Source organism: Lichenostomus cassidix, chromosome 11 (genome assembly GCF_008360975.1).
Source record: "Lichenostomus cassidix isolate B80296 chromosome 11, HeHo_3.0, whole genome shotgun sequence".
Taxonomy (NCBI): domain Eukaryota; kingdom Metazoa; phylum Chordata; class Aves; order Passeriformes; family Meliphagidae; genus Lichenostomus; species Lichenostomus cassidix.
The window spans coordinates 10,011,284-10,033,977 of record NC_139492.1 but is presented as its reverse complement, the minus strand read 5'-3'; the positions used below and the strand labels follow the sequence as shown (position 1 = coordinate 10,033,977).

The window sequence follows — 22,694 nt, the reverse complement described above, 5'->3', positions numbered from 1 at the left end:
GGAGCCCCAGGTATGGCAGCAGGTGCCACTTCATAGCCCCAGATTGTGGGCAGGTGTGCTGGGGTGAGTGTGTTCAGCTGGCAGGAGGCTCAGGGCTGGGCAGGGCTGATGGCAGAAGCTCCAGCATCTCTTCTGGGGCAGCCTCACCCCTGGGCCCCTTTGTTCTGTAACGATTGTTTGAAACATCTCAGGATAAAGACTCTTAAATTTCAGAACCAGAGATACTCTTACAGATTACTCACAGATTACAGATACTGTTTGCCAAGTTTTGGCGTCAAACAGAGTTGTTTGCTGGGATTTTCGGAGGGAGGGGGTAAAAATAAACTTTTTCTGCAGAGTGACCTGCAGCAGAAACAAGTATTTGCAAAGCAGAGCAGCAGCTGGGGCACTGCTGCCTGTGCTGGATGTGGTAGTGTGCAGGCACAATGCTGCTCCCAAGAGAAGGCTGTCCTGGGCTAGTGCCACCTACATAGCACATCCTTGCTACGTTCAGCTCAAACACCAACTCTATCCAAAAGCAGGTGCCAACTGGAACAAAAGCATCTTCAAAAACTAGTATTCCACCCCCCTGCCTGATTGTCCTATTTCTGTGAAACTAATCAGTGCTTTAAGAAGGCCAATGCATGCCTTGCCCAAATACAGCTTTTTTTTGTCTTCAGAAGATACACAACTGCCTTCAAGCTTTCCTCTTTCCCCTGCCGTTCCAGGGGGAAAAAAACCCAACAAAGCAAAGAGAAATGAAGTCAAATATGCTTTATTACTTATTAGTTGGTAATGTAATACTTCTGACAAGCTGAACAGTTGTAGCAGGCGGCTGTGGAAGTCACTACACAGACTGTTTAGAACAAAAACAGGAATGAGAGACAGCTCTGAAAGGGAGATTTTAAGCACAGCTCAGCCATCCTACCGTGCCCAAACCAAGTACTGTTATCCAGTTAATTTAGTGAATGAATCCCTCAGGGTCTCCAGCCATCTACCACTACAGCTCATTAGAGCCCAATATCCGACTTTTCATGTTGTATCACTGAAAGCACTTATGCTTAAAATGTAATCAAACTTAAAACAAACAAGGTCTCGTTTCCCCCGCCGGCTGCCCTGGGCTGTGCCCCAGCCCTGCCTGCCTGGCCAAAGGCACCCACCTCTGCCACGTTCTTTGGGAAAATGCTGCGTGCTTCCCACACCGCCGGCTGACATTTGCCCGGCCCTTCATCCTGTGAGCAATTAGAAATCTAAATACTGGGTGTAATGCCTGGCTATTGGGATTTGGACTCTTACAAACGAGTAATGCAGTAAGACTTGCTGTCCAACGAGGTGTCTTATTGAAATATCCCAGGCTGGTTTGCTTGTCACAGCTGTCGTTTCAGCCATTTGCACTTACACCGTATTGCTTTCATTACAAAAATAGAAATTTGTGTCCTAAGTGCTGTTACATTACTAATGCTAAATATTTAATTCCCTGGGGTTCTAATTATGGTTGAGCACTGGCAACACTGATTCTACTTTTTAATAACAACTGTAAAAGCAATTTGAGCATTTTTCAATTAATTAAATACATAGTGTACGAGTAACCTCTTGTCATTTTGCCCTCCAGGACCTGAGCTAATTTGTGTGGAATAAAATGTTTTGAAAATTAACTGATATACTGGTCTGATCATTGTTGTTCTATTAAATTATAGTCTGCCAAATGAGCGGTGTATAATAGTTACATACTGTACCATTCCCTTATTTATGATGGCGTGGTGGTTTTTTGAAAAAAACTTCTCCAGCACATATCTAGAGAGCACACTGGAGAGGCCTAATTAGCAGGCAGGAGATGGGCTATGTACCACGGGCATCAGTAGACTTACAGTGCAGGGAGTCTTCAGCGATGGAAGACAAAGCCTCTCTCCATTCTCCAGACCTCATTTTCACCTTCTTTCATAGCTGAAATTAAAAGTGTTAATTAAATGACTTTCTGCTGCATAAACTCCTATGGATTAGTTAGTAGTTTACACTTTAACACATGGGAATTGACTCACAATATTAAAAGACACAAGTAGTTAAGAAATGTTTTTGTCTTCAACTTGCAGAACCCAGTATGAAGATTTGTCCATACAATGAGTTGTTGGACTACAAAGACAGACAGAAATACCTAGCCTGCTCATGCAGACAACCAGGCATAAAAGTAACTTTTACTGCATACCTAGACAAATGCTAAAATTTTAAAGTGTATTTTCCATTTTTACAGTCCTAGAAGTTGAGAACACCGACACAGAACAGCATCTTGTGTATCCTGGTTAGGGTAACTAACCTCTTTTCAAAGTTCCACATTAAAGATCATATAAAGTCAACTGGGAAGTATTTAGCAAAAAACCCTAAAATTTTGAAAATAGTTTTTCCCCATGTTTATTCATAGCTGATGAATAATGTTCTTTCAGCATGTACTTTAATATTTTCTTTTATTTTATAGTGTATAATAATGGTAAGTCAAACATATTGCTTGAAGAGTGCTTAAGGTCTAAACATTGCAAAATATACAGGTGAAAGTTTGATAGTTTTAGCCAAATAATTTAAAAGTAAGGATAATTTTCTACTCTGAAATCATATGAAATACGGATGATAGATAAGTCTATTTTTTCACAAGTTGCAAAAATATCACTCAGGTGGAACATTGCACTCATCACACTAGTTAAAATGAAACCCAGCCTCAGTTTATGCTGAGTAAGTAAGGTTCCTTGCTTGCTGCCACAACACTCACACACTAAGAGCTGCAATTCAAACTAAGCAGGGTTGCATTTCAGTTTTAAAAAAAAAAAGTAAAACCTCCCACAACATACTGCAGATTTCTTTTGGCATCAAGTAAATTAAGACTCTCAGTCAGCATTAGAACACTATTTTTTTCCAAATAAATACTAAATAGCATGTATAATCACTGTCAAAAAAAATTGCTCAGGTCAAGCATTTGTGTGTTGGTGTATAAGTACATAAATAAAACATCCACACAGACAAAATATGAAGAACACCAGCAGTGTATTGCAATAACAGCTCTCAAAGACAAGATTTATATAACAGCATAAAACTTGGAAGTTATCTTTACTACTATTAAAAGCTCCCCAGTATCTCTAGATGTCTGCCTTCAATAAATCCTGGAAACATTCTGCTCACATACTGAGTTTTAAGGAATGTGCAGCATATGTTAACTTCAATAAAAGCAGTACAGTTCTTTAATTACCCCATTCACCCAGCAGCTGCTTTAACGAAGTATTTTTCTGAACATGTAAAAATGTAAAATACCCAAAAAAATCAGTCATCTATGTGCAATGACTACTCAGCATCTAACAATAATGGATATACTGAAGGACAAAAACGTGAGTCATGCCAAGCCCATAATTCTCAATGACTGACTGTAAAGCACTTAGAGTCAGCATTAAGCTTTTAAAACTCTAACCCTAATCAATTGTAAACAAAGAAATAAAGATCTCGTGGTGATTTTTAAAATCTTAAACTCTGGCACATAACATCTAATGATTTCTTCTGCTTTTTCTGATTTTCACAGCATTCTTCCCAAGTAAAATATGGACTTCTGCATGAAAACAGGCTTGTATTTGCAAGCTGAAAAATAACAACACCTATTTAAACACATGAGCTAATTATTCCTGGCATTTTGGACTTTGGTGGCAATGTATTGATTGCCATACAGCAGAACACATCCCTGTTAGCCAACACCAAAGGTGCACAAGATTCAGAAACCTACATGGAGACAACCTCTCCCCTTCTCCAAACACTTCTGCTCACAAGTCTTTTCATGGTACAGGACAGCAAACACCATCTCCCCAGGCTGCAGGGAACTTGGCAAAGTACAATTTACACGCATTTATTTCAACCTTGGTGACAGCACAGCAACAAAAAGCCCATTAAAAAGAAAAAAGGCAGATAACTGGATACCATCAACTTGCAATCATTTTCTTGTAACATGTTAGTGAATGCGTGCAGGCTAACTAATCCTAGTAGAGAACAAACCTAATTTATCCACAGCAGGATGTTGTCAGATTATTTTCAACCTAGTAATTATTTCTAGCAGAAAGGCAACATTACACTTTGTAGAAGTAGACACTCTGTAGAAGACATTGGTCTGAAAAGAGATGTTCATGTGCTGTTTGATTAATGTGGGGGGAGGGTGGATGAACCAGAGAAACCCACCTAAGCCAATGAAACACCCTACAGAAACAAGCAGTCAGGTGAAAGAGGATCTTTGAAAAAGGCATGGCCCTAGGAGACAGGAACCTTACCAATGCCCCTCCCAATCCTTTTTTGAAGAGAAGTTTAAATAACTTTGAGTAACTTTTCAGTGGAAACTGCTATTCTATGAAGATACTTGCTACACTGAGACTTCTCACTCCCTTCCAAGCCAGGATGTCTCAGATGACCCAGACTGACCCCATGTGCTGCAAAAGCCACAGAAGCCTGTGAGGAATTCCTCTACCCCACCCAGCCATTTGTTCAAGCATATACCTCTATAAAAACATTTCATCCTCTTTCAAAAGATAGAAAATCTAATATTCCCTTTCTAATAATTTCTAATGATTCATTGCTCTTATTAAAAGTTTGCTCCTTAGTTTGTCATTAACTGATTTTTATCTCTGTATATTGTCAACACACATTGTCTTGAAAATGTTGTGCTATGTCTGGAGTATGCAAACAGTCGTATAAAATCAAGTGTCCCATTACAGATGTAAAGATTATTTTCAGGAATGCACCTTTTATTCAATCAAGTTAGAACTGAAATTAAAGGAGCTGGAAGTAACCATACAGTACCAGTTAAGAAGGTAAACTGTGTTTTGTCCAACATATTTGTGGAGAACATATATAGAAATCATGTGTTTATAATAATAAACACACGATTATGATTGGGATTCCTGATAGATTCAGACCGAATGCAGCAATCACCGAAGAGCCAGGAAGTCTACTTGAAACCAACCTATTATTTGGAGTATTTATAAGAAGAAAATATGTCTTCCCTGAAGTTTTATTTTGTTGTCTTTTTAGGACTACATAAACAGTGCAGCAGTCTTAACTATAGTATTTGATCATTTTAAGTGCTTGGATGTAAAATTTTACTCGTCAGCTTAACATACAAAACATCTTACACAGTGCTCTGTGTAAGATGTTTTGCAGTACTTGTTTAATTGTTTATTACCACTTAAGCAGGTAAAAAGATTCCTAGGCAATCACAAGCATTTCATTAGACATTTCAATCTTGGTACTGCAAGAGTCCATTTTAAGATAAAAATTATATGAACTGTGGGCTGTCTCAGAGAGCTGTGGAGGCTCATTTGCACTTAGTCCGTGGTCAGGGCAGACATGTGACAGTTTGGGGGAGGCACATCACTTCTGAAGCCAGCACTGAGTACTCAGCCATGGCTTGACCCTGGGCTGCTGGAGCAGGGCACAGCTCTCACACCTGGAGCCACACCTGCCTTCACCAGCAGCTCAGAGATCGGATGGGGGCAAGCTGAGGATTTTGGAAACTATGTGGCTGGCACTTTGCCTCCTTGAACTATGCACACACCAGGCACTCTGCTGCAAGTATCAGCTAATGAGGGCAGGAAAGGGTTTGACTGAGGAGCCCAACATTTTCTCAACATATTGCAGTACACAGCCAAGTCCACTCAAAACTTGGCAGAAGAGCTATAGCTTTCCCCCTATAACTACTTTGTTTTCACACAGAATTATAAAATATCAGTGAAGTTCAAGTTTGTGCACCTTCCCCAGTCTCTCTTTAAGCCTTAATCCTGGGACCTGCCCTGCCTCATCCCTTCACGTTACTATTACAAATAAAAGGTAATGGATGCCACACAAGCTGAGCTGGAGGTTCAGTCCCTTCTGTGACTGAACGGTGTTCTCATCTGCCAGTGCCCCGAGAGGAGACGCAAACAGTATTGCTGCTCTCAGGCTTCTGACAGATCAGAAAGCCACTTGTTCTTTGTATGCCCAAGAAGCATACTCTCTTGGAAGCCATCTCTTTGAAGACACCTACACTCCACAGCCTTCTCACAAGAAGGGTCATTGTTGAAGGAGCTGTTTAGTGCAGTTTTTACTCAGTACGTCTTTTGAGTACTGAAGATTATCCACACCATTCTAATTTTGGCACAGGGAATATCAAGAGCTTGGATGCCTCACCAGACTCCAGCATCTACTGATTCAACACTGTAGAGAAGCAACAGCAGCCACTCCTGCTAGAGGTGTTCTCCCTTCTCCACTCAAGGCAGCTCATGTGTCAAAAGCAGTTCTCCTGAGGCAGCCTCTTTGATGAGTAAACAGTGTGTTCCCTAGATAATGGAAACACTTGTACCATTCCCACACCTTGACCAGATACATTTTCCTGAAATAAGTGTCTGTCATGTACACACTCACACTCACACACTCTCCCCTCACACTGGCACACACAAGGAGTATGTCAAAGAGCACAGGTTTATTTTGTATTATCCAGGATGTCCTTGAAATGTGACTATTATGCATGACAGATCTCCACAGCTTTCTAACATGTCCAATTCTTACCACATCCGAGAGATGCAAGTGCACCTGCTGAAAAGGCGACACACCAGGGCCAGTCCTCAACAACCCTCTTGTCAACACCCCACCCTTCCCAGACATGACGTCTGCACAGCTGGTCTGTGTACTCCCTGTCCTTTCATCAAAGTGACCCAGGGTGCTGGATAACTAATATTTGATAACACGATTAACTTTGGCTGAAATAAGTCTGGGTGTGCTCAGGGAAACAGTTCAGTTTGCTTCCCTAGCAGGGCAATAACCTCCGGGAGAGAAGGAGCAAGCAAGCGTGCATGAAGCCTCCTTCTCTAACCAGCACAGCTGCTGACAAAGGAGCCTGTATCTCTCGCCTTCTCTGAAGTTAATCCCAGAAGTTTAAAGCAGACTTGTGAAAAAAACATGAATCTGAAGTTACTCTGAAATGCTACTCCAAGGACACATTAGTTCCACTACAGTCAAAGTATACGCCAGACGCAATAGGTCGAGTTCTAGCCGAAGAGATTGCACAGAAAGTAAGAGCTAATAATTCTTAATTTGGCATAACATGACATTCCCAACACCTTCTCTCTCTCCTTCCAGTAATTGTGTCTTGGCAGTGTACATATTAAAAAATCATTGCACAAGACATGTGCTGTTGGGGAAAAAACCCAAAAACCAAAGCACCCTTCTTTGTGTTGTGTCATTCCAAAAACTGAAGGCACTTTCGCTGAAAGGCAAAATATGCTGATCAAAACACAAAGGGGACAAAACCTCATTCATTCCTTATTTGTTTAAGAATTACTAAAATGAAACATTTTTGTAAGAGGCTAAGGCAATAATAATTTAGACAATAATAAATTCAGCATCGTAAGAATAACTATTCCATTGAATAGAAGAACTCTGGCAAGAAACTTTTCACAAGGCATTCAACAGACATTCAAATAAATGAATGAAGTATGCAAGTTTAATTACTTCAAAAATAAAGACTTTCCAGCAGTTTACCATAATGACAACAGTCTACAGAAAGATACAATAGCTCTTTGTAGCCTAAAAATTGTCAGTTTTATTTTACAAAGATGACTTCCAAAAGCATCTTGTCATGACAATTGAGTTTTGAGGAAAAAACAATCTGTCATGTGATAAATAGATGAAATTAACTGTCATTAAAGCCACTTAAGCACTCCTCCTTCCTGTTATCCTTCTCATCTTGGCAGTAACTGATAAGAAGATTTCAGGGAGGCTCAGTCATTGATAGCAGGATCTAGAAAAGAAACAATTTTGCATACAGTTATCATTCTCAGTCACAGCTTCTAGTTATTGCATTTCACTAACCTGCACTTAATTGGCTTCCTTCCACTGGCATGAGCAGAGTGGACCATGTACTTCATACAAATCACACTCACTGCCACACCTTATACCATAAAAATATCAAGGTGGTTGCAGTCCTGTGGGTTAACATTGCATACAAAGGTAATAGTAACAAAGTCCTGTTATCCACCAACTACAAATTGCTAATACTAGCCAGTGCTTCAGCCAGTAGGGAGCAAACATTACTCATTACCATGCAGTTCATTACTTATGGGACACGGTCGAACTTGAGCCTGTGACTTCAGGAAAATGTACCACTCATCCACAGGAACATACCAATGAAATAAACGGAAGACCAGATGCAGTGGTTACAGCAGAATCAGTGAAGAGGAAAATTACAACTGCACATTCCACCCCTCCCCCCCCCCCCAAAAAAAAAATTATCCAAGATTTTGTTTAGCTAAGCAAGCAGCTTCCAGAGGAAAGAAGGACATGGATTGGGCAAAGAAAAAGATCTGAGCTTTGCATATCCAGACTAACTCCCGTGCAACCCCAGGAGGTTGTGTGCATGGCAACCCCACTTCCAACATACAGAGTAATTAATTGTATTCCCACATTAAACCTACCATGGCACACCTCCACCTTGGCAGATTTCTAGCTGGCTTTAATCCTTTCCACCTTCCACATGCCAGGTTCCTCACACCAACTGGCCCTCGGTGACAGCTGAGTTTTTAATGCCATGCAATACCTTGATGCAAATGGGTTTTGCCCTTTTTTCCACCTTTTGCTAGACTACACTGCCACTTAGTCACTGCACTGACATAACAACTCCACCTTCTCTGCTGCAGTGCAGCTGTACATCCACTGACGTGACAACGGGAAGTGAGGGGCTTCATCCCTACAGGAACAGAGCTGCCTTTCAGTTTGCAACTTGCATCATTTCCATGCTGAGGACAGAGCATATGGTCCTTCGAAGGGACATCAAAATAAATATGACAGGTCAGTGCAATCATCATACTGAATGAATTCAAATGATGCCATATCTAAAATGAAATGTGTGCACATAATAAAGATTCAAATGACAAAAAAATTCCCCTACCCTTTATCCCTCTCTGAATTATTTATGAATTCTGCAACTCCAGCTGTTGCCACCAGCCCAAGGACATTACTTCATTTTGGGAATGACACTTCATATTAAAAGATAAGTTAACAAAAGAAAACAAAAAAAAGAAAAAAAGGACACTGTGGGCCTTCAAAGACCACAGCAAAGCACAATGCATCTTTTCCCAGCCTTTACAAAGGAAAAGAATCAACAATCAATTCTGTTCATGTTTCTCAATTTGTTTCCATAATTCCAGACACAGATTTCAACACTCACAAATTTAGTCAGCCATGCCTTTTTAACCATGGCAGTTAAGCAAGACTGTCAAAGCACTTTGGATCCCTCACATATTTTTTTAGGGTTATCTCAGTCTTACAGTTCACCATAAACCATATGCCAACATACCGAAGACTGTGATACTATTGACACTACTGACAGCTTTTAGTACATAAAATGGTCATTCCAAGAAAATGGAATATTTGCATATATGGAATTGCTTTTGAGAAAAACAATAACTTGTTCATAGATCTAAACAAAAAGAAACACCTTCAGCGTGTAGTTTAGAGCACCAAGAATTGGTTTCAAGTAATCATGACATTTAGATTAGCAAATTCTACATAGTGCTGTCTGCCCACTTGTGGACTGCTCAGATTTGGGTTCCATCACATATTAGTTCTTAGATTTCAAATAAATAATTTGGCAATGGGAAGAAGGCAGGAGGGAAAAGGCTTAGCGAGTAAGAACAATTTTCATCACCTACATCAACATGCTCTCCTCCCTCACTTTAAACTATGAACTTGTGCTAGTTGGCTGGTCTGTAGAGCAGATAATACAGAGGCTGAGTAAATAGGAAAAAAAATTTTAAAATCCACCGTTGGTTTTGGTTGCTACTTTATTCACAATGAAATCTATTAAATAGGAATAGAGATCTGAACTGTTACACAAAACCCACACCATTAACATTGCACCACCTGCCCACTACAAGAACTTGGTGATGCACTGCGTTCATGTCAGGACTGAAATTAACTGAAATGGGTCATAATTTGCAAGTTTCCAAGTGCTGAGGGACATACAGCCCCTAAATATTAGCCCTTCATGACTGACCAACAGCCTCATCTCTGCCAGAAAGGATATTATTCCATTCTTACTGATGATCTTGATTTCACAGTGTTTTCTGCTTTTACTTTCCCCCAGCTGAACAGCAACTGGCTTATGTTCTGCTCCAAATGCCACAAGAACTTTTAACCAATTAATTATTTAGGATTGTTCTTTCATCTGAGGTTTTTTTTTCCTCCTCCATAGTCACCTGAAAGTGGACTCCCAGTTGTCAGGGTTCTAACACCAAGAGATGTGTGAGAAAACTGCAGAGCTTCCAAGGTACCATCATCAGACATCTCCACTATCACCCACAAGGCTTGCAAGCCAAGAATGCACCGTTTGCCTTTAGTGCCAAGCACACAGTTCAGGCCTGAGCTGGAATGTCAGATATTCAATAAACAAACTCATCTTTGGGAAAGGCAGCAAAACAAGAGTTGTTACCTGTCTTGCAAGTGAAAAAAGGCAATGGCTTGCAAGCAGAGCCCACTTGGTTTTCGCTGCCAGCAGTACCTCCAGCAGTATCTGCTGTTACTCAGTTTGGTACCACTGAGCTCATGCAGTGTTATTCAGGAAAGGGAGATGTTGTTAAAATAAACATTTATTTGCCCTTCAGTCTGCACCAGAGCTGGCACCCAGCCCTGAACAGTCTCCCTCTTCCTCGCTACTGTGGGAAAGCTCCCAAAAGAGAACCCTCCCCTTCCATCCCCTGCTGTTGGCCAAAGAAACAAAAAGGTACAGAAACAAAGAAAACAGGCAGAGCATTTGGAGTGTGTAAAATACCACTGAGCAGGAAATTAGGGTTCAATATTGTTACATTTGTAGATTCTTGTAACATTTGACAAGAGACCCAAATTCTCCTCCTGTCACGGCTGAATTTTTGAGTTTATTACTGCCTCACCATTAATAATTCTCCAACATTTTGGAAATCTCAGGTGCTATGCACAAACCCTCTCAAAAAACTACAATCATTTACAGCTGTAACCCACTCAAACATACATCACATTTTTTTCTAAAAACTAACAAAAACAGGAACATATCTCACATTCCAGGGTTGCCATTTAACTCTCAATGCCACAGGTTCTCAAGTGCCTCCTGAAATAGTTTCTTGCTGTGCTAAAGGAATGACATTTGGAAAAAATCACCTGTGTGCTGATAGGAAAACATCCTTCTGAAGATTTTCACAAGCTAGTTGCATGCAATTGAAGTTAGTCCTCAGAAAATACGGAAAGTCGTCTTCATACCCAAACGTGCTCACTAAATGCTTCTGGCTATGACATTATTTCGTAATTGACACTTTATACATAAACACCTCAAGAAAATATCTTTTTGTGTATGTCTGGATTACATGGCTATTTATACCCAGTGCCTCTGCAGAGCCTTCCCAATGTTGCACAATGCTCTTGAATACAAATGACCAATTGATCCTTTCACATGATAGGGTGGGTTTTTTTTTTGAGCGTTCAATACTTTTAATGTTAAAAAAAATTGTACCTCAACATGGTCTTAAATCTAATCCTTACCCTGAACAATTGAAGTACATTCATATTAATCTATTAGATGCTTTTCCACACCACACCTATGGCACTGCATAAATTACTGCAATTTAAATGAATTACTGCTTGAGAATTCTCATTTGGTAAGAAACATGCAGTGTTGCATATTACAGAAACAAAAATGTGCATTATGGTAACCAAGTTTTATAACACAGTATATCTGGGTGCTCATAAACCAGCCATTCCTAACTCTTAAAGGACAAGAATATTAGACTGATCACACAGAACACGCATCAGTAGGTAAAGAACTCAATAATATGAAATTAAATCTACAGTTTATTTAGATATATTTCCATGTCCATATTCAGAATCCATATTAAAAATGCCATTAGGCTAGCTGAAGAATATTACTGCAAAAGACATTTACACCAATAGTAGTTCTATCTCTGCCCTGGATAACTTGCATTTTCCTCTTTAAGCGTTTGATCTACTGAAACATATTGAAGAAAAAGAACTTGGAGAAAAAAAAAGAAAAAAATAAACAGAAAAAAACCCTGAAGTTCTTTTGTTACGTTATTCCACATATTACTAAGGATGACTTGTTTAAGACTGCACATTTCAACTACCTAACAGTAAAGAATGAAAAGCTTCTTGCTACAAGCTAAAAAGAAAGTCTTTACCATGCTCCTTGAAGAGCTCATTTTCACATTACTCAGGCTTCATTATGCTGAATCAATATTCGTTTAGTCACTAGGTTATTGACATATTTTAAAATAAAAGTATACCCTTCAGCTACTGCACTCATTACGGGTAATTTGTCTTGTCAGGGAGCAGGGAATATTATCCCAGTCTTTCAGGGGCTGACAGCCCATGGAAATACCTCCCCTTGGTTACAACTGTAAATAATTTTAAGGTAAAATATTGAAAAATCAATGACTGTTTCCTGCAATCTGTCACAAACAAATCAATCATAATCTGCACAGCCAGAGAGTATGATTTGAAGGAGATGAGAGCAGATGTAATTCTTGGCTGGAATCTCTCATTTCAAAATCACTTCACATAATGGTGTCATCATTTAAACACTTAGCAGTCACTGCAACTGCCACTCATAACATCTAGTTGGACAAAACCACAAGGAAGAGGAGGAGAAATGCCATTGCTGTTATGTAAACAAACACTTTATTTCAATGGTTGCAACATTAGCAAATTTCACAGCTATAACAGCATGGCTTGCCTCTCCACAAACGTCCAAGATGCTTTTCCTTCTCAGTGGAAGACTGCCTTTAAATTAACCTCTCAAAATGCAAAACATTTGAAATGTTAAAACAAAACTATGCTTTTTAAAAGGTGAGAAATAATATCTGGTACTAATACTACTTCTAAAAATATTTTTTATTCACTCCAAATTGCTGATAACAGAATTATGCATCAAATTCTTAAGAGATTAAGAAAGGAGAATTATCTGAGGTACCTTTGTCTTTTTAAGAGCAATAAGGATTTCAATGCTTCTTTGTCCTCTACATATTACATTTCACATCTAATTTTCATTAAGCACACACCGACTCAACTTTAGGGTAGGAACCACTGCAGAGTACATGGGAAAGAAAGTCATAACCTACATAAATTAATTCCTAATATATTTTCAACTTGCATTAAAAGATTAAATGTTTATATGGAATTACATTTGTATAAAGGATCAATTTATACATAAAGAATTAACTACTGCTCTCAGAATGCTATAAACTGACCTTTGTAAATGTGAATAAACTGTGTAAAAGTAATCTATTTTTACAGAGTAACACTAACACTTAGATGAAAATTATTTCCTCATTTGTCCCCCCACCTCACTGTATTTTCACCCTGACACTACAGTGCTTGAAAGAATTCTCTGCAGATCAGACAAGACAGGATAAAACTGTTGTGCAACTGCAACCATAGGCCTAAGCTTGCATTTCTTGCACAAACAAAATTCACAAATGCTCATGGAGTGTTTCCCTCTGGAGTCTATAATTTGAGCTCTTAATCTTTAATGTGCAGAGCCCGTTATCACATACTCATTTTAATCACATTAACCTTAGCAACTCGTAATTCTGAATACTTATCTTACAACTGTGAGACTGAAAAAAAATGCAATCAAAAAGATGAAATTATTTTCTCTTTTCTTGAAAAAAATCCCTTAATACTGTTTATAAAAATGAAAGAATAGGGCATATTGTACATCTAAGTAAACCTCTCCAAGGTTTGCCTTCCTTTAAAGCAGGCTTTAAGTCTATCTTCTACACAGAAAACACACATCTCTAACTCTTTATTGATACACATCAAAACCACTATTGTTTGTAACAGCTGGACAGATTCCCTTTCTTAGCAAAATAAATTATTTAAAAAACCCAGAAACTGAAGTCTTAGACTAGAAGAAGCAGCGAGTGCCTTAGAGGCTAAGTGCAAATATCAGCCATGAAGAGAATCAGCTTATTGTGGGGAAAGGCCACTCCACAGCAAAGGGAAGCAGGAGGAGGCAGTGGGTGAGGAATTGCTAAAAACCAGAGTAGCTCCTACAAATGAGTCACAGTTCCCCACTTTTTCACTGGATGAGATCTATAATGAAGCTATCTGATAGACAGCCTCAGGCTCCTCAGCCCTTTTAAATCTCCTCCCTGGCCCAGAGACACTCACAGAAGGAAGCCCTGCTCACTAGCTAAGCCATTGTGCGAGGGAGAAGCGCGGTGAGTACAGAACGCGTCGGCAGCTTCCCCAGTGCCATTCCCCTGAGCCAGGCTCATTTCTTGTGACAATCACCTAATTAGGTGGGTCAAGAATTGCAGAAGATAGAAGAGATTCATTCTTCCTACAGTTCTCCTGTTTGTAAAAATTAAGGCAATGGCTCTTCCACTCCATTGTGAGGCACTTAAAAATGTTAATAGTAATTAAGTCAGTCACATCTCCCAGACAACACAGTCAGATCTTTTCTTGCAGTATTTCAGAACTATTGGGCTCAGGAGGGAGCTCTCACAAGCTCCAGACAGAAAAGGACTCATGAATTCCATCCTTCGATGCAAGAGGTCACAGAGGGCTGTGCCACAGCTGACATTTCACAAGCCCTGAGGAGCAAGAGCAGCACATGCTGCTGCACTACAGATGTTTATGGTCAGCACCATGAGTGCAATTTCCTGCTGGACAAAGCATTAAGATGCTCTAACAGCTAGGAGGACTGTGAAGTCTTTATGGTTAAGAAGTTGAACTAGATTCAATTTCTTGAATGAAAAGATATTTTTCTTTATTCAATCTTTATCAAGAAACAAGAGAACTACTGGTTATGGGAAGAGTTGAAAAAAGGTAAAGACACTGGCTTAAAGAAAGCTACAAGCATTTCCTCTAGTACCCACCTTCTGCGTTTACTGCTCTCACTCTAATGTTCATTTAAGTCACTGGCATATGTTCATTTATTTAATGCAGCTCCACATGATCACCAAACAATACAGCAATGCAATGTTACATCATGCAACATTACTGACATCACACTAATAGCAATACTCTACCTAATGAAGTTTATAAAGTCTTCATGTTTGGGCATTACAGAAAGATGAAGAATCCTGCTTTGAAATAGCTCCTGCCTTCCAATTCTGTTCTTTCCTTCTTCAGCATTGTTGAGACCATCTCACTGAGCTCATCTGGAGAGGACAAAAATAGAAAAAATGAAGGGTATAACTTATTACAGTTCATGTCACCTGCACCGCATGATTTGCTCAACAGGAGCAGGACTAAAGCTGATGTATCTGGAAACATTAGTTCTGCATTTCGTAAGGGACTGAACCCAGCACCACGAAGTAAAGTGCCACTACTGTAATGCTTTGCTTAATGAATCATATCATACTCAGAGCAGATTACTTACCATTAACTCTGAACAGGACTTAATATGGTTAAAAAGACTGCAAGCCCACATGCATTCTGGCTTTGTACTAGGTCTGTTCCCATATTCAGTTAGGTGTAGGATAGGATGGACTGCTGGGTTTGTTTCTGCACTGTGGACCTCACTGCTTCTCTCTTGGGTGAAATCTACAAAGACAAAAAAAGGAAAGATATGGAGAATGGGGGATGGAACAAAAATATAGTATTTGTCACTGATTCAGAAAGCACATTTCTCTGGCACACAAGGATTACAGACTGAGCAATGCAAGGGTTTATTCACCCATTGATCCCGCATGTTTCTTAAATCCCATAGACCCTGTGTTAGTACCACATCCCACTGGATGGTGTTCAATCCTGCACTTTCCAAGAAGTGCACCACAAACAAGGGCCTATGGAAATCAAAGAGCTGAGGAATGTAAAAGTTTAATGGCATTTTACTAATGAATCAGTAACAGCATTAATAACTTCCTCTTGCTCAAAAGCACAACAGTCTAACAACTATATGAGCATGGACACCAATTTACAACTGAACATTTCTGAGAAAAGCAGAGTTCCAGTTAGGTAAACTGAGGCTGAGGTTACATGAACAAATCTAGGTCAAAGAATGCACCAGAAATGCAAGGAGAACACAAGCCCAAGTCTAGTGCCTTGCCTGCTACCAAGTTCTTCCATCCCTTCTCACCCAGTCTAAAAGTCTCTCTGCCCTTCTGCAGCCTCCTCTAAAAGAACTACCTGGATGACCTCAGCTTAAGTTTTACTTAGGGACACAGCAACACAGTGTATAGCTACAAGGAGTATCAGCTGAATTTTAACTGAAGCAATAAATTAAATACTGGAAAAACCTTAAGAAAAAGCATAAAGGAAAAAATACCTTTAAAAAAACTTTTGAAACTTAGGGTCTACAAAGCTGCCCCCTTCCCAAGAGAGATTCATGGAACCTAATGCCTACAGGAGCTGGGAGACAGCAAGGTTCTTACTACACAACATCCAGAAAGTCAGCACAAACAAAGTAATTCTTGCACTGCCAGTATCATAAAGAAGTTGTAGGCACCTTTTTATAATGACAGAGTATTCTTAATAAAAGCTTCAAGCAGGTTTTACAGCTGCGTATTATCCAATGAAACCAGTAATAAACAGCACTGTAGAATTATTTAGTGCAACTCCAATACACCGAGAGTCTGGAGCTCGGTTTTATTTATCGCACAGGCTAAAATGTTAGTTCTTGCCTTTACAGTAGCAGCCAAGCCTGTAGCTATCTTTTATCCCAGCACACTGCCATCTGGATATTGATACTTTGCTATGGGATATGAAAGAAGAGCATAGTTACCTAATACAGCTTAATTGAAAACACAGGACCCCCATATTATACCATGCATTATTCTAGAAAATTAAATCTGAAGGGCATGAAAATTTCTGTAGATGTCAGCAGAGAATATTTCAGAGGTAAATGCTGTGTTCTTGATCTGCACTAAAAATGCTAAGAAATACTGTGAAAAATATGTGCTTATGAAAAGAAAATGCTTGGTTTTGCTCTGCTGGGAAAAAAGAAATTGCTCAGGAAGGTGCACCTCCTTCGGGAAGAGCAGGAGAGTCATAAGTCACATGTTTATTAGTACAGTAAACTCTGTTATGATGATCCATATTCACCTTGAAAGGTCCAACTGGCTTGCTTTTTGCCTCAAGCAATGATTTATATAATAAAAAAAGAAAAGAAAAAAAAGATACTGATTCTACAAATACATTCACGTTAATCTGCAAAAATCAGCTTCAAGAATCATTCACATCCGCATTACTCACATTAAGGAACACACACTAAAAAGCTCTAATATTAATAAAACCTCATAAATTAAGAACTGTTACAAAGAATTTCTTGGGTGTAAGGCTAGCAAGGCTACCTGGCTTTACGTTTCTCCTCAGAGAGGTACTGCTGAGCTCCTGCAAACACCGGTCATAAGGACTGCAAATATATGTAAGTAAAGCTGATAAAGCATAAAACCTTTGGAACACAACACTGCTATTAAGTCACCCACCTCTAACACCCACACTGGAGGCCAGATTCCAGCTACAGGAGCTCCCACCACGCTGCAGCACCTGCAGGCAAAAGGGAATTTGCCACCATGAGGGAAGCTATGGGCTCACGTACATCCCGTAACACAGCATGGGGAGCCACAGCCACCCTTCCCACTGAGCTGCTCCTCATCTGCTGTAAGGGCCAACTAACAGTAAATGTGGCTTGCTTTAAGTGAAAAGCTTGTTTTACACATGAAAGAGAGCAGTTTTTCATTTTTCACTCAGAGTCTATTTTCTGCATGTGTCCATGGAACTGTAAGTAAAATAAACCCTGAAGACATTCTTAACCTAGTCCATATTATGCCAACAAATTCAAGCAAATAATGCCATTTAAGTTAATTACAGGAAACTTCAAGGAAACTGAAATACAGTTTCAGGTTCTCCCATGATACTGTCAAGATCTTTGGAATTACATGTTCAAGACAATAATAGGTGCTTAAAAGGCTTGTCAGCTGCACTTCTGTGTTTTATTCCACACACTAAAAAAGTTTGCTGAAGCAATTAAAAAAAAAAAAAGAAAGACTGGAACTGATAATCATGTTTCTTTTAGCAGACAAGAGGTGATTTTACATAGAAAGTCTTGGAGATGAAAACAAAACTCCAAGCTACCTAATACCCAAATGCTAGGCACAGAAGAGTTACTGTAGGTGTTCACGAGTTTACACCTCGCTCTCAGAGCACAAACACACCGAGTGTGAACAAGGAGCATCTCAGGCAAAGGAAGTGCAGGCAGAAGAAACAACAGAGCAGCTGAGGGTGTCTTGCACAGAGAGCTCCTCCCGGGACCCTTCACCCAGGCTGAGGCACAGAACAGGCATTTCCCTGCACTGCCTGAGGAAAGTGCCCCCAAGTTTTACAGCCAATGTTTTACATTCACTCTTTTAGCTCTTGCCCAGTTAATAATGTATTGATTTAACAGAGAAAGACACAGGCCCCTCCTTCCTCTTTGCATGCTAATTAGTTTTACTTCTATGGTAGTGCAAAGATTAGAAAATAAATGGTTTTCTCTCTATGCCTAATTAAAAAAATTAATATTCACATGTATTTATTTTTCTGTTATGAGTAGTTAATACTGTAAAATATACCATATAAAACATCTTCTATCAGATGTTTCCAGCAACGATTTCCCCTGCCATCTGAGTCTCAGGGTTGGTTTTTTTTTAATAGAACAGTTTTAAATGAAATAGGATATATAGCAGGAGAATTACTTTTTTTTTCTTTAAGAGGACTCCCTTTAGCATCACATACAGATCTCTTGGCAACACAGTCACAAACTGAACTGGAGAGACAAATTTTTCAGTGTCTAAGGTCAGGTATTCTGATAAAGAAATATCAAAAAGGTTTTGAGAAAACAGCCTCCTTCTCATCTACCCCTGTAAAAAGAAAAAAAAGTTGAAATGATCTCCTAATGCATCTCCCTTCATAATTCATGCCGAAAGATGACATTTTCTCAGGATCTTAATTAAGATAATGATGAACACCTGTGTCGGCATTCTTTGGCAAGACAGCATTATCCATCATAATCTTTTAAGTACTCTCAAAAAACCCCAACAAAATCGTATGACGGAACCAATCTGTTGCCTCTCCTTGCACTAAGTTTTACATCTCAGACACACAGAAGAACAATTAGATCTTTAAAGACTGCAATAAAAACAGGATCGTTAGATTTTAAAGTTTCAACAGAAAGTAGCTATTAAATTAATTAAATTAAGGTGTATCATATCCAAGATACTCAAGTTTAACTCCATTCACTACAAGCCACCTGGAACCAAACCTCTTACAGTTAGAGCCTACCAATAGCTGTACTTTTAAAATATAGTTTGCTGTTACTTTCAGGATCATCCTGCCTCCTTTTATTCTCCTGGAAAGAAAATATTCTCAACTGATCCCTACTGTACATTCATGCACTAATTTATTAAACCATTTTATGCTGTACCACATATGTTTGCACACCCTAAATGAAATTATGCAAAAGAAATCAGTGCAGAAAAACAAATATGCAAATTCAAACGTTGCTACATTTTGGGTCACATTTTGTGCGGTCATCTCAAATCCAGGTTCCTCTCATTCCAAAAACCCTACCGGAGTCCAACTACTAAACTAACCAAAGACCCTTTTAAACAGCTTTGCAGGACCAGCCCATGATACTTAAGGCTATAAAAATAGTGATTTTAATTATTTATTTATACAACCTGAATTTAAATTCACATGCCTGAATTTAAATAAAGTGAAAAGTGTGCAGTTAGCCTGCAAATCCTTCCCATCGTTAAGTAAGATTTTAAGGGCAAGGTTTTTTTCTATTGCATTAACAATTTATCTTCCAAAAATTATGCGAAGTCCAGAATTTTAATATCAATTTACACTGATATTGTTTCACTGGCAGCTGCAAAGCACACAAACTCCTGATACCAAGAAATCATTCATACCTTCAAATGCATGTACCTTCAGCAAAAATGAAGAGAAGCGGCAAATGTATCCTCAAGCCCCACATTTGTTAATAGAACTGATGAACGACATCAGAGTCTTGAAACAAACTCCTTATTTCCCTTCCATCAAATGGCTGAAAAGTCCTGCAAAGCAGATTAGTCTTAGGCTTTCACATTTTAATATGCTGCTATCAGAGGAAAAAGTTGCTGTGACTAGTCATTCAGTAGAGCTATCAATGTGCAAATAAAGCAGAAAATAGAGACATCCTTAAGAAATGAGTCTCAAATTTGATATAAAGTGAAGGTGACAACCACAGCAATAGAACTATAAACTAAATGTTTCAATATCTTGAATAATTATCTACAGTTCTTTTAAAACTGCAAAGAATATAATAATGGCATAATGTAGTGAGAATGTCAGTTTGATAGGCACTTACAATCCTGACAGCATAAGAGTCCTATCACTACCGTTTATTAATCAGCTCTGGTATTATGTTGCAATGCATGAAAGTATGCATGAACTCACCACAGTTTCCAAAATGTATGCCTACAGAAGAAAGATTAGTGGAACATCAGAAATAAAGAGGGTAATTTTACATGACGTTAACCTTACCTCCTCCTCAAAAAAGTCAGATGCCATGGGAAGATGGTTAAAACTTCTGCTTCTTCCTAGAAAGAAAGGAGCACGGAAAAGCAGTTAGTTATTCTACTCACATATAAAATGAATGCTAAATATATAAAACTTGACCAGATGATATCTCACTCCCCGAACAAGGGGGATTGTCAGAGGATTATGACAGAAGCGCTTTTGAGTGGAAAAAGAAATGCAGTGCTCCAGAGCAATCGCTAAAAGGAAGCCGGGGACAAATACCGGTGACACCGTGCAGTTGAAAACTGATGAAAGTGCACACCTGTGTGGATTGAGCATGTAAGGGAGCGTGCGAGCCGGGGATGGATCTGTCCCGTTTGCCGAGGCAGAACCACATGCAGTTTAAAGAGACGAAGCTCCGCACGCCGCACATTAAAATATTAAATTTAAAAAAAAAGGGGGTGGGTAGAAGGGTGCAAGAGGACAGAGGAGGGAAGGGCGAGGCAGAGCGCGGCTCGGCAGCAGCGCCGAGGAGAAGCCGAGCCCGCTGTGCCCCGCGGTGCAGCTCTGCGCTGCCGGGCCCGGCGCGGAGCCGCAGCCGCTCCGAGCCGCGCGGAGCAGCGCGGAGGGCCGGCCCGCAATGCCCGTCAGGGGGCGCCCCAGCGCCGGGGCAGCGCCGGCACCGAGCGCCCGCAGCGGCCCCGCTGCCTCACCTCGGGCCGCGCTGGGCCGCGCTGAGCCCAGCCGCGCTGCTCCGGGTCGGCGGTGGCCGCCGCGGCCCGCAGCGCCTCCGCGCGCCGTCCTGCCAGCGCCGCCTCCGGACCCCGCGGCAACCGCGCCCCTGCTGCCGCCGCCCGCCACACCCCGCGCTGAGGGACAGCTCCGCGGGCCCGTGGAAGAAGCGGAGCGCCCGCCGCCGGCGGGGGGACAGCCAGTCATGCGCCGGGACGGCCGGGGGCGGGACTGGCGGGGCCGCGGCCTGATGGGTACTGTAGTGCAGGGCAGGGCAGGGCGGGCAGGTTACCGTGCTGTACTCCGGGCAGCGCCCGCCCGCCGGCTTCGGTCCTGCCGCGGAGACAGCGGGGACAACGCGCCCTGCCCGGCCGACCCTGCCCGGCTCTGCAGCGCGGCCGCTCGGCCTGCGCCCAGCCCGGGGGCTGCGGATGCTGCCGCCGGGACGGAGCCCCGGAGAGAGAGAGGGAGGGACGGAGGGAGAGGGGCGGTGTCGGTGTCACCTCAACGGCGACACGGGGAGCTTCTGCCCCGGCCTGCCCGTTTTAAAACACACCCCTGCTCCTCGCGTCTCCGCGTACGTCCCGCGGGGGAGCGCGGGGAGAGCATTAGGGTCGGGAAACGCAAAAGTTACAAAATAAAATAAATTCTAAAAATATAAATCTAATGACATCGCCCTCCTCCCTCGACCAAGAAAGGCACGGCGGCTGCCGATGTCAGAGGGTCCGCGGCCGCTGGAGCAGCTCCTTTCCTCAACAGCAAGGGAAAAAAAAAAAAAAAAAAAAGCGAGAAGGGAATAAATCGGGATATGTTTCTGTTGGGAAATATATCTAGTGGAATCACAGGAGATTACATCTTCTGATCGGCAGGGATTTATCCCGGTTCATATGGTTTTAATCTGCTTTCGCCTCGACCCTTCAATGAGCCGAGGGCGGGGGGAGGATTCCCGGTGTGTCCCTTAGATCCGCGGGCAAACCCTCGCTCTGAGCCGTGTCTGCGGACCCATCTCAGCCCCTCCGGATCGCCCTTCTCCCGCGACCGACGCTGGGAAAGACTAAATCCGAGCCCTCCTCGAAGCTGATCCCCGCTGCTGGCCGGACCCCCGCCGCTCCGCCCGCACAGCCGCCGCAACAGGTCCGGCGGCGGGGTGGCCCCTGCCCGCGGGAGGGACCGGCCGAGCAGCCCAGCGCTGCCCGACCGGACCGGGCTGCGGCGCTTCCCCGAAGAAAATCTCCTTTTTTGTTAAGAAAATCAAAACTAACAGCACCACCACTCCGCCGCATATCCCACCTCCAGTGATTTAGTGGAGGGAGGGGCAGGGGCAGAGAGCACGAGGAGGGGTGGCTGTGCAGAGGGGGAGCCGGGCGGCTAATAAATCTTATTAAAGATCTATTTTTTTTTTCATATACTGATTGGCTTGCATTCCGGCGCAGCGCGGCTCCGCACGGTATTTAGCACATGCA

At 41.3% G+C, this 22,694-nt stretch overlaps 1 long non-coding RNA gene across 12 annotated transcripts in view; it reads right to left on the bottom strand.

The window, feature by feature from the left end:
- Window positions 1-740: 740 nt before the first annotated feature.
- The window catches only part of LOC146432284 (uncharacterized), a 560,777-nt gene continuing 538,823 nt past the window's right edge, over window positions 741-22,694 (bottom strand). For 4 of the 12 annotated variants that reach the window (XR_014854530.1, XR_014854528.1, XR_014854529.1 and 1 more), the window contains 6 exons: window positions 20,524-20,579; window positions 19,927-20,054; window positions 17,445-17,505; window positions 15,398-15,561; window positions 15,045-15,176; window positions 7,450-7,768 (listed from right to left, as the gene is read on the bottom strand). This is a non-coding gene — a long non-coding RNA (uncharacterized LOC146432284). Of the gene's footprint in view, window positions 1,924-7,449; window positions 7,769-8,649; window positions 8,784-14,920; window positions 15,177-15,397; window positions 15,562-17,444; window positions 17,506-19,910; window positions 20,055-20,523; window positions 20,793-20,821; window positions 21,066-21,212; window positions 21,674-22,694 lie in introns of those variants that run through there. The other 8 variants (XR_014854524.1, XR_014854522.1, XR_014854531.1 and 5 more) reach the window with 8 other exon arrangements.